Here is a 19308-nt window from a genome sequence, read left to right as displayed (position 1 = left end):
CCTGGAGCGAGTGAAGGACCTGGGGCCTGGGGCAAATTGCCCCTGGGCGGCCCTATTCCTGCCACATAAAGAATTCTGAGTTAAAAAAAACTGGAATTCCCCAAAAGGCTCTTTTTCAGACACCTGCCCCCACGCACCCAGCTGCATTGCATGAAAGCTCCTTGAGCCACTCACGAATCACACAGAGGAGAGCACCAGCCAATTCTCCCCAGCCTTGCACACCAGGACTATACCATCTCACCCTGGTCAGAAGCCTGGCCAGTTTCCCAGTCCGCCCCTCCCTCACTGTGGGACTAAATCGGGGTGGGGGGGCAGATAATCTTCATCCAAGAATATTAAAGGAACTGGTACATGAAATTGCAAGCCCATTAGCAAGAATTTTTAATGAATCAGTAAACTCAGGGGTTGTACCGTACGACTGGGGAATTGCTAACATAGGTCCTATTATTAAGAAAGGGGAAAAATGTGATTTGAGTAAGTATAGGCCTGTTAGTTTGACATCTGCAGCATGCAAGGTCTTGGAAAAATTTCTGAAGGAGAAAGTAGTTAAGGACATTGAGGTCAATGGTAATTGGGACAAAATACAACATGGTTTGACAAAAGGTAGATCGTGCCAAAGCAACCTGATCTCCTTCTTTGAGAAGGTAACAGATTTTTTTAGACAAAGGAAACGCGGTGGATCTAATTTACCTCAATTTCAGTAAGGCATTTGATACAGTTCCACATGGGGAATTATTAGTTAAATTGGAAAAGATGGGGATCAATATGAAAATGGAAAGGTGGATAAGGAACTGGTTAAAGGGAGACTACAATGGCTCTTACTGAAAGGTGAACTGTCAGGCTGGAAGGAGGTTACCAGTGGAGTTCCTCAGGGATCGGTTTTGGGACCAATCTTATTTAATCTTACTGACCGTGGCACAAAAAGTGGGAATGTGCTAATAAACTTTGCAGATGACACAAAACTGGGAGGTATTGCTAACATAGAGAAGGACCGGGATATCATACAGGAAGATCTGGATGACCTTGTAAACTGGAGTAATAGTAATAGGATGAAATTTAATAGTGAAAAGTGCAAGGTCATGCATTTAGGGATTAATAACAAGAATTTTGGTTATAAATTGGGGACGCATCAGTTGGAAGTAACAGAGGAGGAGAAGGACCTCGGAGTATTGGTTGATCACAGGATGACTATGAGCCGCCAATGTGATATGGCCGTTAAAAAAGCTAATGCGGTCTTGGGATGCATCAGGCGAGGTATTTCCAGCAAAGATAAGGAGGTGTTAGTACCATTATATAAGGCACTGGTGAGACCTCATCTGGAATACTGTGTGCAGTTCTGGTCTCCCATATGTAAGAAGGATAAATTCAAACTGGAACAGGTACATAGAAGGGTTACTAGCATGATTTGAGAAATGGAAAACCTGTCTTATGAAAGGAGACTCAAAGAGCTTGGCTTGTTTAGCCTAACCAAAAGGAGGCTGAGAGGGGATATGATGGCTCTTTATAAATAGATCAGAGGGATAAATATCAGGGAGGGAGAGGAATTATTCAAGCTCAGTACCAATGTGGACACAAGAACAAATGGATATAAACTGGTGAGTCTTGCCCACATGCTCAGGGTTTAGCTGATCGCCATATTTGGGGTCGGGAAGAAATTTTCCTCCAGGGCAGATTGCCAGAGGCCCTGGAGGTTTTTCGCCTTCCTCTGCAGTGTGGGGCAGGGGTCACTTGCTGGAGGATTCTCTGCAGCTTGAGGTCTTCAAACCACGATTTGAGGACTTCACTAACTCAGACATAGGATAGGGGTTTGATACAGGGATGGGTGGGTGAGATTCTGTGACCTGCGGTGTGCAGGAGGTCAGACTAGATGATCATAATGGTCCCTTCTGATGAATGACGCATATGGGTTTTCCAGGGAGCTATTTTGAGGTACAGTGTGTCACAGATTCTATTCCTGATATCTGGAGGTTCCCTAGTAACAAGGCAGTGTGGTGCCAATGGGCAGCTTTGGGCACTAAAAAAGTAACCCTACCACAATGGAAAAGTCAACCCCCATCAAATATTGATGCCTGGCTTGGTGATCTGGCTTATCACACAGCTAACGAATGGCTGGCATTGCGGAGAAAGGGAATGCATGAAAAATTCAAAGCAATTTGGACTGATTTATTAGAGGTCTATGATCAATGTAGACACTGAAGATAGCTATGTCACATCCCCTCCTCTGCCTTTATCCTAACCCCCGTCACTTACTTTGTGTGGTAGATTGGTTGGCTTAGGAAAAATGAATGAAAACTTGTAAATACACAAGAATGGAGAGGAAAAGTCAAACTTTTGGGAATTTTGCCCCAAATCAAATTCCGGGGAAAGGTCTCATTGGGGGTGAATGGAAACACTTGGTTTCAGTCAAGCCAAGATGTTTTGTGTCAATGGCGATGCTTATTTAATGTATTAACTTCCACAAGAGCAAGTCTAATTTGAAATGAAAACTTCAACTCTGCTGTAGACGAGATCCAGGATCACCTGGAGGTCAGGCCGTCGGCTTAGCCACCAGGCCATGCTCCCACAGCTAGGAAAGGGCGAAGTGGAGGGGACACTAGGTAACGGCCAGGGTGCACAGTACCACTGGGCTGTTTGGTGATGCTGGCTGAGTGACGCTGGTGCACTGGGGAGTGATGTGGCCTGCATCGACCCATCCAGGCCGACACATCTCTGTTCTTTCCAGCCGTCTCGGCATCGTCAGACACTATTACCGCAGCGACGCCCATGTCCTGGCCGACTGCGAGCTGCAGGCCTGGGCAGACGAGATCTTCCATGAATGCTTCCTGGGGAACGAGGCATCTGGTAAGGGCCATGTGAACCCAGAGCTCTGCAGCCGCTGGTCACCGGGCTCCATGCAGGGGTGGCTGGGGGACATCTCCAGACTGCGTGTCTGTCAGCCAGATCCCAGCTGATGTCAATGGGCGTCTCTCCATTGGAGTCAATGGGGCCAGATCCCAGCTGGTGTCAATGGGTGTCTCTCCATTGGAGTCAATGGGGCCGGATCCCAGCTGGTTCAATGGGCGTCTCTCCATTGGCGTCAATGGGGCCAGATCCCAGCTGGCGTCAATGGGTGTCTCTCCATTGGAGTCAATGGGATCGGATCCCGGTTGGTGTCAATGGGTGTCTCTCCATCGGAGTCAATGGGGCCAGCGACCCTGCAGGGACAGGGTGGCCTGGATCACGGTGGTGGGACGGGGCTGTGGGGTGACTGGGCGGCCCGCCGTGGAACGGGCAGGGCAGGGAGATGGCGCATGGCTGAGCTGAGACCTGGAGCAGGGGAGCGACTCACTGGGGGAGGCTCCGGCAGAGGGAGGCATCAAACCCGGCTCTAGGGGTCCCAGCCTAAGGCCACAGAGCAGGGTCGGGCCAGGTCAGTGACAGGTCAGTCTCCATCCCGCAGGCTTCCCCGCATCCCTGCAGAGCATCCCCGAGCTCATCAAGTACCTGACCATGTGGATCTACTGCTGCTCGGCCCGGCACGCCGCCCTCAGCAACGGGCAGGTAGGAGAGGCCAGCCAGGGTGCCCGGGGGGGGGGCTCATTCCCTACCCCCCACAGGGACCTGGGGTGCAGCCACCGACACCCCCACCCTGCACCCCCCCACACGGGGCCCTGGGGTCCAGCCACTGACATCCCGGCACCCAGCATGGGGACCTGGGATCCCGCCACCAACACCCGCACCCTGCACCCCACCCCAATGACACCTCAATCCCCAGGACCCTGCTCTAGCGGCCCATCCCCCACCCCGCACCCAACTCCAGTGAGATCCTGGACACCTCAGGACCCTGCCCCAGCCCCAGGACCCTCCCCACTGCCGCACTCAGTACCCCAACCCCTCCCCTTGAGTCTCCCCCCCGTGGGCCGTGGAAGAGAGTCCGACCACGCCCCGGGTGCCCCGGCCTCTGGGTTGAGCCAGACCGTCCCTGGGCTGCTGCCCCCTGGGCGGTGAGGAGGATCCTGGCTGGGCTGGGGGGTCCCCGGCTGCTCTGACTGGGGGGTCTCTCTGGGCCGCAGTACGAGTTCGGCGCTTGGATGCCCAACTTCCCGTCCTCCATGAGGAACCCCCCGCCCCAGGCCAAGGGCACCTCCTCCCTGGAGAGCTACCTGGACACCATCCCGGAGGTCAACAGCACCAGCATCGCCATCTACACCCTCTGGGTCCTCAGCTGCGAGCTGGGGGACTCGGTGAGGACACGGGAGCTATGGGGGGCCGTGGGGCAGGGGCAGCAGGGGGCGCTCTCCCCTGGCTGGGGGGGCCGGCTGTGGGGGGCGCTGTGGGGCAGGGCGGGGGGCTCGGCAGGGGGCGCTCTCCCCTGGCAGGCGGGGCTGGCCCCAGGGTGGCGCTAGGGGGCGCTGGGCTGTGGCTGGGGGTGTCTCTTTAATGAGCCGTTCAGCTGAGTTCTCCCCCCCCTTGTGGTAACAATAAAGGACCCGCTGACATTTCCCATGAGCCAGGGCATGAACCCAGGTGTCCCGGCCCAGCTGCACTTTGGGGGATTCCGTTCAAACACCCATAAATTCCACCGTGTTGTTTCAACCGGCCACAGGATTCTCCTTCCCTCCCTGGCGTGAACTCTTCCCAGTGTTGCTACACAGCTGTTAAACACCTTCCCTGCGCTCTAGGGCACATGAGGGATCCTTGTGTAACCAGCCGCCCCGCCCCAGAGGTGGCTGCATCTCAGCGCCGGGCGAGGGGTCCCCGGATAACCAGCCACCCCACCCCAGAGGTGGCTGAATCTCAGCGCCGGGCGAGGGGTCCCTGGGTAACTGGCCACCCCGCCCCAGAGGTGGCTGCATCTCAGCACCGGGCGAGGGGTCCCCGGATAACCAGCCGCCCCACCCCAGAGGTGGCTGCATCTCAGCGCCGGGCGAGGGGTCCCTGGGTAACCGGCCGCCCCGCCCCAGAGGTGGCTGCATCTCAGCGCCAGGCGAGGGGTCCCCGGATAACCAGCCACCCCACCCCAGAGGTGGCTGAATCTCAGCGCCGGGCGAGGGGTCCCTGGGTAACCAGCCGCCCCACCCCAGAGGTGGCTGCATCTCAGCATCAGGTGAGGGAGCCCTTCCGTGTTGTCCCTCACTGCTCTCCCGTTCCCTTGCAGAGATCCCTGGGCACATACCCCGAGGAGCACTTCACGGAGGAGGAGCCCAAGCGGCTGATCGCAGCCTTCCAGGGGCGCCTGGCCCAGCTCTCCCAGGAGATCCAAGAGAGGAACAAATCCCTGCCCATCCCCTACCGCTACCTGGATCCCCACCAAATCGAGAACAGCACGTCCATCTGAGCCCGACCGGCGAGCCCCAGGGACGGGCCCCACGCGGCCGCTGGCAACGCTGTCCCTGTGATCCTCTCCCAGGAACAATAAACCAGACTGGTTCCACTCTGACTGGCTGATTCTGTCTAGTGGGGTACAGCCCAGGGGGCTGAGAGCCAGGACTCCTGGGTTCTCTCCCTGGCTCTGGGAGGCGCTGGTGGGTTAAAGCAGGGGGGCTGAGAGCCAGGACTCCTGGGTTCTCTCCCCGGCTCTGGGAGGCGCTGGTGGGTTAAAGCAGGGGTTGGGAGCCAAGGACTCCTGGGTTCTATACCTGACTCGAGGAGGAGGGAGTCTAGTGGGTAAAGCAGGGGTGCTGGGACCCAGTCCTCCTTTGTTCTATTCCTGGCGCTGGGGGGTGTGAGGGGGCGGGTGGTTAGAGCAGAGGGGGTGATGTTACTGACATAACCTGTAACTGTATAGATCGTTTTTGCAACCACTGCTATATATTTGCAGCGAAGATTGTTGTGTGAGGTGTCTGTGAAAAGGTTATGATTTGCTGATTATGATTATGCTATCTGGATGCGTGTATCATTTTTGTAGTTGCAGTTATGAATATTGGCTATGTACTTGTATCTCAATGTGTTCTAATTCTGAAGTAGCCTTGGTAAAGCATTTGGTCAGCTTCTTGAGAAAGTAATTTGCAAGTTAAGTGCCCAATCAAGAAACACTTAACTCACAATGGACTTTGGGAGACTCCAATCCACATAAGAAATCTTCCTGGCTACTGTCGGTACAGATCTGAATCATGCATGGATATGTGACTTGCCCATGTGACTCCAAACTCCATTTTGCTGTAATTTTCCACAGTAAGAACAAAGAGGTGTCCTTACGCCTGGAAGAGACTATACAAGGTGATGTTACCTCATCTCCATCTTGTCTTCAATCCTGCTTCATACCTCTGGAGGGACTTTGCTATAAACTGAAGTTCTGAACAAAGGACTGACTGACCCATCCCAGCTGTGGATGGACTCCAGAGACTTGATTTGAACCTGATTTATTCCATCACTGCGACAAGCCTGAACCAAGAACTTTGCCGTTACTGTCTGTAACTGATTCCTTTAACCAGTTTTAGCTCTCATCTAGATTTCTTTCTTTTATGAATAAACCTTTAGATTTTAGATTCTAAAGGACTGGAAACTGTGATTTGTGGGTAAGATCTGATTTGTATATTGACCTTGGTCCTTTGGGATCGAGGCAACCTTTTTTCTTTTACTGGGGTCTTGGTTTTCATAACCATTCATCCCCATAACGAGCGGCACTGGTGGGGATACTGGAGTGTCTGAGGGAATTGCTTGTGTGACTTGTGGTCAGCCAGTGGGGTGAGACCGACGTCATCTCCATTTGGCGGGTTTGGTTTCCCTTGGTGTGCAAAGGAACCCCAGCCTAGGGCTGTGACTGCCCTGCTCTAAACAATCTGTCCTGAATTGATATTCTCATAAATATCCCACAAAAGGCAGCATCGTTACAGGGGGGCTGGTGGTTAGAGCAGGGGGGGATGGGAGCCAGGACTCCTGGGTTCTCTCCCCGGCTCTGGGAGGGTAGTGGGGGCTGGTGGTTAGAGCAGGGGGGGCTGGGAGCCAGGACTCCTGGGTTCTCTCCCGGCTCTGGGAGGGCAGTGGGGCTGGTGGGTCAGAGCAGGGGGGGCTGGGAGCCAGGACTCCTGGGTTCTGGCTCTGGGAGGGCAGTGGGGCTGGTGGTTATCGCAGGGCGGGCTGGGAGCCAGGACTCCTGGGTTCTCTCCCCGGCTCTGGGAGGGGAGTGGGAGCTGGTGGTTAGAGGGGGGGGGCTGGGAGCCAGGACTCCTGGGTTCTCTCCCCGGCTCTGGGAGGGCAGTGGGGGCTGGTGGTTAGAGCAGGGGGGGCTGGGAGCCAGGACTCCTGGGTTCTCTCCCTGCCTCGGGGAGGGGAGTGGGGTCTGGTGGGTTAGAGCAGGGGGGGCTGGGAGCCAGGACTCCTGGGTTCTCTCCCCGGCTCTGGGAGGGGAGTGGGAGCTGGTGGTTAGAGCAGGGAGGGCTGGGAGCCAGGAGTCTTGTGGGTTAGCGCAGGGAGGCACAAGGCTCAAGTGAAATCACCCATCCAACACCAAGTCCTGTGTCTATGGGTAGCAAAATACCTGTCCCCAAACCCTGCCCTGGACAGCAGGGTGTTACAGGACAGCTGTGGCTTTAATTAACCCTGAGCAGCAATTAAGGCCTGGAAAAGCCAGAACAGAGGCTGGGACAGGCCTGCACAACATGCAGCCCGCGTGGGATCGTGGTGCGGCCCGCAGGCAAGCGGTGGGGTGGGGCTGTCGGGTTTGCCCAGGGCCGGTGCAACTGTCTGGGATTTCTCCTCCTTCCCCTCATGGGTGCGGAGTGTGGAGCGGCTGATTGGGCGCCTGGGCCTGATTTAGCTGCTCCCATTGGCTTCCAGCAGGCAGAGTCTCGCCCCCTCCCCCTGCCTCAGTGTCATGTTGCAGCACTTTGTGTGTGACATGCGGCTTCTATGATGAGCTGCATGCAATGCGAGGGGGGGGGCTCCCCACCACTACCCTACCCCTGTGCATGGACACTTGCAAGGGGGCAGTCTCACGCAATAGGGAGGAGGAGGAGGAGGAGGAGGCTAGCGAGCCGAGAAACCATTCTTCCCGACAGCCAGGAGTTGTTTATCACGCTGGAGCCAATACCCGCCCAACCCAAGCTCATGGACCATGAAGCCGGAGGAGGCACCTCTGGTGAGTGTATCTGTGTAAATATAATGCATGGTTTAAAAGCAAGCGCGTTTAATGATGTGGCAGCAGAATTAAAAGCAGGGGAAATGTTTCAGTCAATTTAAGGACAGAATGAAAGGCAGCCCTAACCCTAACCCTAACCATGCAAGAGTTGTAAGAGGTGCCGTTTATCCCCTCGCTTTTAGTTGCTAAGGATGGAATGCGGATTTAAGCAGAAACCTTGAGATAAGGTCGTGTCTAAAGGGAGTTTGTATTAACAAAGGATAACCGATAGCCATTGATGTATGTAACGGGAAAGTGTAAATACTTGTCTTATACTGCCTGTAGGGGGAAGATCTGCCTAAGGCCGGGGGGGCCCCCTGTCCGACCGCAGTCTTGTAATAAGGCTTCTGCCCTGAACCTTGGGATCCCAAGTCTTCTGCCCTGAAGCCTTAGGATCCCAAGGCTTCTGCCCCCGAAGACAGATCCCAAGGCTTCCTGGAAGACTTGGGATCCCAAGGCTTCTGCCCTGAAGACTTGGGATCCCAAGGCTTCTGCCCTGAAGACTTGGGATGCATTCGCGGCCAGTACAGCCCCTCCTCTTAAATGGCCAACCCAACAGGTGCTTGGTATGGGAAAAGAGGGTGCTGCGTGTGTGATCTCTCACACCAAACCGGCAGGGTCTCAATGTAAGAGGCAAAATGTGACCTTGTACTGAAAGTACATGTGCTATGGAATGTTAACAGCTTGGTTCACTGTGAAAGACTCTACCCATTGTTCTCTAAAATGTGTCTTTTTAAATACTATTCTCCCATTTTTTCCTCCCACAGCTGCAAATGTTTCAACACTCCCCCTATCATCTCCACCCCAGAGGCTAGCGTAGATAAGAAGGTGGAAAAAAACGTGCTTGCAATTAAATGTTCTCTGAGCTCATGCAGTCCTCCCGCACTGAAAGTGCTCAGCAGACTGCATGGAGGCAAACAATGTCAGAGTCCAGGAAAGCAGAAAATGAACACGAGGACAGGAGGGACGAGCAAGAGGAGAGGTGGCGGGAGCAAGAGGAGAGATGGTGGCAGCACAATGAGAGGAGACAGGATTCAATGCTGAGGCTACTGATATGCTCCGGTGTCTGGTGGAGCTGCAGGAAATGCAGCAGGAGCACAGACGGACGCTGCAGCTCCTGGGTAACTGCCTGCCCTCCTCCCCAAGCTCCATAGCCTCCTCTCCCAGAGGCCCAAGAACTTGGTGGGGACCTCCGGGCACACAAATACTCCACCCCAGAAGACTTCCCAAGCAACAGAAGGCTGGCATTCAATAAGTTTTGAAGTGCAATGTGACCTTGTCCTTCCCTCCTACCCTCCTGGGCTACGTTGGCAGTTATCCCCTTGTTTGTGTGATGAATTAATAAAGAATGCATGATTTTGAAACAATAATGACTTTATTGCCTCTTCAAGAGGTGATCGAAGGAGGGGAGGGTGGTTGGCTTACAGGGAAGTAGAGTGAACCAAGGGGGTGGATTTTCATCAAGGAGAAACAAACAGAACTTTCACACCGTAGCCTGGCCAGTCATGAAACTGGTTTTCAAAGCTTCTCTGATGCACCGCGTGCCCTACTGTGCTCTTCTAGTCGCCCTGGTGTATGGCAGTGGGTAATCAGCGGCCAGGCGATATGCCTCAACCTCCCAGCCCACCATAAATGTCTCCCCCTTACTTTCACAGATATTGTGGAGCACACCGCAAGCGGCAATGACAATGGGAATATTGGTTTTGCTGAGGTCTAACCGAGTCAGTAAACTGCGCCAGCGTCCTTTTAAACATCCAAAGGCACATTTTACCACCATTCTGCACTTGCTCAGCCTATAGTTGAACAGCTCCTTACTGCTGTCCAGGGTGCGTGTGTATGGCTTCATGAGCCATGGCATTAAGGGGTATTTCCTGTGTCCTGAAGGCAGGGGCGGCTCTACGTTTTTGGCCGCCCCAAGCAGTCATGCGCGGGAGGCGCCCCGGAGCCGCGGGAGCAGCGGACCTCCCGCGCGCATGACTGCAGAGGGACCGCTGGTCCTGCGTGGCTCGGCTGGACCTCCCGCGGCTGCGGATGGTTCACGGATCCCGCGGCTCCGCTTGAGCTGCCGCAGTCATGCCTGCGGGAGGTCCAGCCGAGCCGCGGGACGAGCGCCCCCTCCGCAGTCATGCCTGCGGCAGGTCCGGTCGTCCCAGGGCTCCGGTGGACCTCCCGCAGGCATGACTGCGGCAGGTCCGCCGGCCCAGCCTGCCGCCCCCTAGATTTGGCCGCCCTAGGCACCAGCTTGTTTTGCTGGTGCCTAGAGCCGCCCCTGCCTGAAGGTGGAAGTTGGGGTCCTGGTGAGCACTGCGGTGGGAACAGACCCCAGGGACTCTGTAGCTGGAAGTGAAAGGGGGGGAATTTTGCTGGCTAGTGACGAGTCTGCTATAGCTGGTAGCTGGGAGCCCACAGCTGGGCCAGAGTCACCGTCCCATTTGGGGGACACAGGGGTGTCTGACCCAGAGGGGAGCCCAGATAGGGAAGTCCAGACAGAAGGTGAGTGGGGGGCGGAGAGTCCGTTTCCCAGGAGGAGGGGGGAAAGTCTGCCTTTAAAATGCCAAACCCCTCGCCTGTAGATCCGGTTTGAAGGGAGAACTGGGGGTCAGATCTCCTGGAGGGGGAGTCCATCCGGCTGACCTGTCGGGAACAGAAAGTGGGGTGTCCAAAGGGGTCCATTGAAAGATGTTGTTCTTGCTACTCTTGTAAGCGAGAAGACTGGCTCGTCAAGGCGGCAGGGGGAAAACATCTCTGCATGGGTGAAACTTCACAAGGGAGTGGGGTCCAGCCCAGAGAAATGCCAGAGGGAGGGGTGGAGGCCAGGCATGGCTGCAGTGCACCCTTTCCTTGCCAAAGCCCCGAACAGGTGCCTGAATTAAAAGCCTTCTACAAAGAGGCAGGAGAATGGGCATCAGAGTGCCTACCAGGGGGGCACAAAGAACTGGGAATATGCCGTAGATACTAAACAAGCTAAACTGTGTGGGGAAAAAAAGCCTGTCCACTGTAGCTTTGCTGTTAATCTTGTGTCTTTTCTACTCTATCTATGGGTCAAGACGAAGGAGTTAATACTAGTGGTTAACCCTTTAAAGATCTGGGACCTACCGGATTGGTGGAAGAAACTGTTATGCGTGCTAGCGATGGTGACAAGCCAGCCCCACCAGCATTTTACTTTTCAGCAGACTGGAAGCTTGGCACAACAGCAAAAGCAGAACAGGCCCCCGCTGCTGTGTAGAAGGGGAAACTGAGGCAGGCCACCTCATGGCATTGGTGGCTAAATGCCAAGACACCTACGCGTTGACAGATATTGCTGTCTGCGTTCTGTTAGCAATACTACACCCAGGACTGGACTTACCATGAGGCGAACTGACGCGGCTGCCTCAGGTGCCAGACTCGGGGGGGGGAGGGGGTGCACCCGGAGTGTAGAAAATTGTGTCTGCTGCTGGTGCATGTGTATTCTCTCTGCTCGAGATGCACAGAGATGGTGGCGTGCTGTGCTGGAGGAAGGAGGGCACAGGAGACAAAACAGGCAGGCAGGAGAAAAGGTGAGAGGGAAGAACAGAAAGCAGCCGGAGCTGGAGGCAGAGGAGCTTCTTATGTACCTCTCCAGCACCCCCAAGAGCCTGGACTGATTCACACCAGCTTCTTAGGGAGCTTCCTGTCTCCCGCTGCTTCCCTGAACCCACTTGAGGAGGACAGGCCGTCAATTGACGTAGTAGGAGCCAGCTAGTCTCTTAAGATGCTGATATCAGGCCCTGCTACCAGCCTGCTTATCTGTCCCCTTCAACTGAGTGTTGAGAGCCTCTCTAGCTGGCACAGAGCCGCATTCATGAGTGAAAGAAGAAAACACCCCTCTGGGGCAGCATTCAGAAAAAGAAAGAAAGGAGCTCTCTTGAGATCCACAGACACAAATGTTCACGCTGAGCCTTCCGGCCCCAGTGAGGATGTGAGTGGCGAGGAGATGCCTGATCTTCCAGTTAGTCAGAGTGCAGGTGACCTGGCAGCTCCTGCAGCATCCATAGCTCCATCTCAAATGGAGGTAACCATGCACATTCCTGAAGAAAAGTGTAGCTCAGAGAAGAGTGTGGTGGAGGCACAAGAAACAGCCGCTGCTGAGTTTAGTTCCTTAAGTCTAGATGATCCCGGACTGTGGACCCACTTGAGCAGTAGCCTGAGGGACTTCCTTGTAGTGCCTGGGCCACAGCAAGTGAAAAACTTCATGTTCCCCAAAGACAATGAAAATAGAAGTTTCCATCCAACACATTCCTGGTGTGTAATCCCCAATGGTGACAAAGTGGAGAGGCCATGGCTTATGTTCTCATAAACCCATAATTCTGAATATTGTTTTTGTTTCAAAACTCTTATATTCTAATGTTCCAGCCTAATTGTGTTCTACAGGATCAAAGGACTGGAAAAATCTGGCTAGAAATCTGGCATGCCATGAGAAGGCAGCAAATCACTAGAGAGCACTCCATAGGTGGAAAGAGCTTGAGATGAGAGGCCACCATAGATGATCAGCATCAAGAGGAGATTGCATCAGAGTCTCTTTACTGGCAAAATGTTCTGAAAAGGCTCATTGTCACTGTGAGAATGTTTGCTACCCAAAACCTAGCACCGCGTGGCACTTCATATCAGCTGTATGTGCCAAACAATGGAAACTTACTTAAAATTGTGGCGCTGATGGCTGAGTTTGATGCTGTACTCCAGGAGTATCTATGAAGAGTCACCACCCAAGAAATGTACACACACCACAACCTTGGAAAAACAATTCAAAATGAGATCATACAGTTACCGCAACAAAACTCAAACAGAAGATTGGGGCAGATCTGAAGTCAGCAAAATATTACTCTATTATTCTGGACTGCACACCTGACATCAGCCATATGGAACAAATGACTTTAATGGTGCATTTTGAACAACAAGAGAACCTAGTGAAAATGTCCCTGCAATGGTGACTGTCAGAAAGCATTTTCTAGAATGTATTGACATTGATGATATGACAGGAGCTGATATGACAAATGTGCTTCTTAAAAGCTGGAAGATACAGGAATTGCGATAGCTGACATGAGAGGTCAGGGCTGCGATAATGGTGCCAACATGAGAGGAAAGAACAGAGGAAGTGCAGACACGGATCCGAGAGTTAAACTCTCGAGCTTTTTGTCCCATGCAGTTCTCATTCATTGAACTTGGTGGTCAGTGAAGCAGCATCAGCTTCTAGTGAGGCTGCTGAATTTTTAATGTCATTCAAATCACCTCTGTATTTTTCTCTGCATCAGCTCATCGATTGCAAATTTTGAAGCAGCATCTGGGAACATCCTCTCTGACACTGAAACCACTGAGTGCCACACAATGGGAAAGTCGAGTGGAGGCGATAAAGCCTATCAAACACCAAATTGGGAAGATAGATGATGCCATGGTTGCCATTATGGAGGATAATGCTATGTCAGGAACTGTTCGTGGGAGAACAGTGGCAGAGGGAAATGGAATCACAAGAAACATACATAACTTCAAATTTCTGTGTGGCTTAGTGTTGTGGCATGACATACTGTTTGAAATAAATGTTGTAAGCAAGAGACTCCAAGGTGTTGACTTTGATATATCTGCTGGACAAAGCAAAGTCACGCCTACAGTCTTACCAGTCAAAGAAGGGATTTCAAAATGTTCTGAAGAGTGCACAGAAGTTGGAAGAGGAACTTCACTGAAGCTATTTTCCCACCCATTCCAGAATACAAGAGTCACCGAAGAAGAAGACATTTTGATTACGAGGCACAGGATAATCCATAAGAGACCCCAAACAACAATACAAAGTTGAATTCTTTAACCAGGTGCTAGATTGTGCAATACAGTCAGGAGAAGAACGTTTCATGCAGCTCAAGGAACACAGCAGCATATTTGGGATGTTGTGTGATATTCCAAAACTCCTCCCTATACCTGAAGAAGACCCACACCAGCAATGCCGGGCACTAGAGACAGTGTTGACACATGATGACATGCGCGATATTGATGTGAGTGATTTAGGTGATGAACTGAAAGCCCTTTCAGCAGGATCAACTCCAAAGGCTGTTCTGGAATAGGTGTGCACAGATAAGATGACCACCCTCTTTCCAAAGGCTTTTGTTGCTCTGCACATACTTCTAACACTTCCTGTAAGAGTTGCCAGTGCAGAACGCAGCTTCTCCAAGCCGAAGTTGATAAAAACACATCTACGCTCCACAATGACACAGGAGAGGCTGGTCAGCCTTGCAACCATCTCAAGAAAGCATGAGCTGGCCCAGACTGTGGACCTTCAGCAGGAAGCAGTTCAAATCTTTGCAACCAAGAAGGCACAGAAAGCACCACTTTGATTATTCAAATAGAGAAAAATGCGGTGTTTACTATGCAGACAAGAAAAGTTACGTTTCCTGTTCAGGCGTTTGAAAGTTAAGTGTTACTTCAAATTTTTGAACCAGGCATTTTAAGTTGTTAGTTCTCCTTTATTGGGGTGGGCAGCAGAGCAGGACCATGAGAGGAGTAGAACAGGAAGAAGGCAGAATTGAGACCTTCCAAAATTTTGGCCAAAGCAAGGGGGGTATGGGGGCATCATTTGAGCTCCTCACCTCAGGTACCAAAATGTTGTAGGCCGGCCTTGACTACACCCCAACATTTTTTCAGGCACCCAGGGACCTAGAACCTCAAAACTTGCTAGAACACTTATGAATGACATCATATGGTTTAAAGGTACTGAAAGGGAGTGTGACCAAAGACAGACAGGGATTTTACACGTACTGCCTCCACCGTGAACAGTGTCCAGGTCTCTGGCAGTAAGTGCAGGAGGACGGTGTGATGGTCAGTGCACCAGAAGGCTTCATGGGAATATGCTTATTAATGTATATATGCTATAACTGGAATATGGGTTATGCTACATAGGCCATGTAACAGATCTCTGTAAAGGTTATGATCTACCAAATCTATTCATCCTATTTGTACACGTGTCATTGTTGTACTTGAAGTTATGAATATTGGCTGTGTACTCGCTTGATTTCTAAGTAGCCTTAGTAAAGCATTTGGTCGGCTTCCTGAGAAAGGAATGTGCAAATTAAGTGCTCAGTCAAGAACCACCTAAGCCAACAATGAACTCGAAGACACCAGTCCACATCGGAGCTTTCCCAGGAATGTGGCTTGGCTGGTAAGAAACTCAGTCATGCATGGACATGTGACTTGCCCAGGTGACTCCAAAACTCCATCTTGGAACCGGACTTTGCCTAGGAGGGAGGAGGGGTCTCCACCCACAAGAGAAAGTCTGCTTAACCCCCTGGGAGACCCCTCCACTTTGTCTTCAGCTGGCTCAAGAGATATCCTGTCCACCCCCAAGGATACCTGAGAGAAACTGGAACAAAGGACAGTACCTACAGGGGGTGTGAGTGATTGCTGAACCCAGACTAGAAGGAGACTAGTCCGTAAAAGAAAGCTTACTGCAATTCTTCGAAGGGTGAGGTTTTTATCTGTACTCAGTCTTCTTACTGTATTAGAGTCAGACTTGCATGTTTTATTTTATTTTACTTGGTAATTCACTTTGTTCTGTCTGCTACTACTTGGAACCACTTAAATCCTACTTTCTGTGTTTAATAAAATCACTTTTTACTTATTAATGAACCCAGAGTATGTAGTAATACCTGCAGGGGGGGAACAGCTGTGCATAGCTCTCTATCAGTGTTAGAGAAGGCGAACAATTTATGAGTTTAATCTGCATGAGCTTTATACAGGGTAAAGCAGATTTATTTGGGGTGTAGACCCCATTGGGAGTTGGGCAGCTGAGTGCTGAAGACAGGAACACTTCTTAAGTTGTATTCAGCTAAGTCTGCAGCGTTTGGGCACGTGGTTCAGACCCTGGGTCTGTGTTCGAGCAGACGGGCGTGTCTGGCTCAACAGGACAGGGTGCTGGAGTCCTGAGCTGGCAGGAAAACAGGGGCAGAAGTTGTCTTGGCACCTCAGTTGGCAGTTCCCAAGGGGGTTTCTGTGACCCAACCCGTCACAATATTGAAATAGATTTTCAATAAGAAACTACGGTTCTTATTGTCCCCGGACTGATCTCCGTCACTTGGCATTTCTCCCAGGTAGTACGCAGCCCCCACTGCCTCTTTGGGTTGGCTCAAGAGGGTCTACGCTGCGGCCAAAGAACCTAAACCACACCCATGAATTTGAGATGGAGCCCGACCGCTGATCGTTTCAGGCAACGTGTGTTGTGCTTTTTTCTTGCATTCTGTAGAAGTTCCTGTTGGAAGTTTTCCCCTCTGATTACAAAATATGTGGGTTCCGAGTCCTATTTTCAAGTGCTCTAAAGTCCACATGCAGAGTCTTCCCCGGTCTGTACTTACAAGTTTTGCCAGCATAGCACTGGCAATTAGAGGTGTAAAAAAATCACACCACTAACCATCAGAGCTGGGCCGGGAAAAGTTGTAAGGTAGACACAGCTATTGTGGCAAAAAGTCCATTAAAAAAAATCAGGGTAAAGTACATGAATGCAGAGTTATGGTTGCCCAGTGCTGCCTCATGTACTCCCAGCATGTGGATGGGAGCTAAATCTAAACCTCTGAAAACTAGAAAACGATGCCATATACCTGCAACACAACCTTAACTCTGCCCTTCTCTAATCCTTGAGTCGGCACTAGCCACTGGAAACAGTTCAGTAAGGCTGGTGCAAAGGTTTACAAACTACGAAGGTAAGTGGCATCTTCTCCATCTCAGGAAGTCTTCAGGCCAAGACTGGATGCCTTTTCGGAAGATGATTTAGTCAAACAGAAGGTATTCAGCTCAATTTGGCAGTATCTGGATGAAAATCTGTAGGCCTTGTTATACAGGACAAATTAGATGAACACAGAGCCGCTGACTTTCCAATGTGCCGGGGGGTGCTCGACCCCCGGCTCTGCCCCAGGCCCCGTCCCCGCCACCTCTCCCCCCAGGGCCCCACCCAGTCCCCGCCCCACCTCTTCCCACCCCACCTCTTTCTGCCCCATTCCGTCCCCTTCCCTGAGCGTGCCCAGTCCTCACTCCTCCCCATTTCCCCCCCGCCAGAGACTCTTGCACTCTGCAAAACAGCTGATTGTGATGGGTGGGAGGTGCAGGGAAGGAGGTGGAGGCACTGATCAGTGGGGACCACCGATGCGCAGGTGGCACTGGGGGGAGGGGGAGATGCTTATAGGGGGCCTGCAGGTGGGTGCTCAGCACCCACTGTTTTTCCCCGTCAGTGCTCCAGGCCCAGAGCACCCACGAAGTCGGCGCATATGAGCGTAACTATGTCACGTATGTGTTTGGATTTTTCACACCCCTGACTGAAAGCACTGGTCAAGCTAATTCCAGTGTCGACCAGGCCTCACAAATTCATTGCACTGGTTGTGTATATTCTCCATGCATCTGAAGAAGTGGATTTTTTTACCCACGAAAGCTTATGCCCAAAGAAATCTGTTAGTCTTTAAGGTGCCACCAGACTCCTTATTGTCTTTCTGGATACAGACTAACACGGCTACCCCCTGATACTTGTGCATATTCTGTCACCTTTTCATCAGTGACTTGACCGTGTAATGCCTATGGGGTTTCACTTCTCTTCAGGTACAAAAACATATACAAAGGACATCTGTGACAGAGCAGAGCGGAGAACTGAACCGGTAGCTCCAAAGTCCTAGAGGGGTGGTAGCCTTCTTCTCTTCTTCTGGAATTTTAATCAGCAATGATCAAAATGTTCCATTGGCATAAGGACAGAACGTTCTGTTTTGACGTTCTCATTTGGACTTTTCTGTTGTGTAACACAATATTTCAGTAAGGGCGAAACTAGTTTCTGAATATTTCATTTTGCGACAAAGGCTGAGAGTTTGACATAGTCTCCTGATTTTGTATGAAACCGAATTTCAAATTCTCAGAATTTCCTGTGGGAGGGAAATTTTGAATTTCATCCATCTCGACTTTCTAGCGCTAGGTGGAAAATATGATGCTTAAAATCTCCAAACGGCAGACGACAGATAAGAAGATCACAGAATTTTTATTTATTTTTTAATCTCATGATTTTCAATCCAGTATCATGAGTTCTGAGGGGGGACCTACATAGTGAGGTTGGAAGGCAATGAAATAGTTAACAACACTGCAATTTTAATTCTCCTGATTCTGTCATGAGCAACATAATGTCTGCTCTTTTCCTTAATACCCCAGTTCCAGGAGTCATGTGATTTTTGCTGGCGAATCTCATCTCTCATTTAAAAATAAAAAAGAACTTTCTTGTCTGCACAGTTGGGGACCACAGCATGAAAATGTTACTCCTCCAGACTTATGAACCACCAGCACACTATAAAGAACCCATAATTATGTGTTAATTATTAAATTCTTATGATTTGGAAGCCAATTTTGTAATAAGTTTGCACCTGGCTATGATGCCCAGGATTGGTACTACTGATTCCATAATCGTAAAGTTACTTAAACACTGACTTGGCAAAGGGTATTTTTGGTCTTGTGTAACACTGATAATCTCTGGGGGTCCTTTGACAGGGAGGGAGCATTGGTGTTGGGACATGATATGGTTTGAGGGTTTCCGAGTTTGCCAGCAACCAGTGTTCAAAAGTACTGCGTCCAGTTTTGGGCCCCACACTACAAGAAGGATGTGGAAAAACTGGAAAGAGTCCAGCGGAGGGCAACAAAAATGATTAGAGGGCTGGAGCACATGATTTATGAGGAGAGGCTGAGGGAACTGGGCTTGTTTAGTCTGCAGAAGAGAAGAATGAGGGGGGATTTGATAGCTGCTTTCAACTACCTGAAAGGGGGTTCCAAAGAGGATGGATCTAGATTGTTCTCAGTGGTGGCAGATGACAGAACAAGGAGCAATGGTCTCAAGTTGCAGAGGGGGAGGTTTAGGTTGGATATTAGGAAAAACTTTTTCACTCGGAGAGTGGTGAAGCACTGGAATGGGTTCCCTAGGGAGGTGGTGGAATCTCCTTCCTTAGAGGTTTTTAAGGTCAGGCTTGACAAAGCCCTGGCTGGGATGATTTAGTTGGGAATTGGTCCTGCTTTGAGCAGGGGGTTGGACGAGATCCCTCCTGAGGTCCCTTCCAGCCCCGATATTCTATGATTCTAATGAGCCCAGCTGTGCAAAAATCATAAGATTGGCTTGATAATCATGAGAATTAAATTGATATAGTTGGGGATAAACTTCCCAAGCAGTGTAAGCGATGCAGAGGTGCTTACCTGAGTCTTCAGCC

General features: G+C 51.2%; 1 protein-coding gene across 1 annotated transcript in view; it reads left to right on the top strand.

Annotated features, from left to right (window-relative positions):
- Window positions 1-19308, top strand: part of LOC120381499 (arachidonate 12-lipoxygenase, 12R-type-like) — an 84977-nt gene that overhangs the window by 31928 nt on the left and 33741 nt on the right. The gene's annotated exons all lie outside the window — the stretch shown is intronic.

This window comes from Mauremys reevesii, linkage group 14 (assembly GCF_016161935.1).
Source record: "Mauremys reevesii isolate NIE-2019 linkage group 14, ASM1616193v1, whole genome shotgun sequence".
Lineage (NCBI taxonomy): Eukaryota > Metazoa > Chordata > Testudines > Geoemydidae > Mauremys > Mauremys reevesii.
Note: the sequence above shows the minus strand (reverse complement) of the source record. Positions and strands in the feature narration are given on the sequence as shown.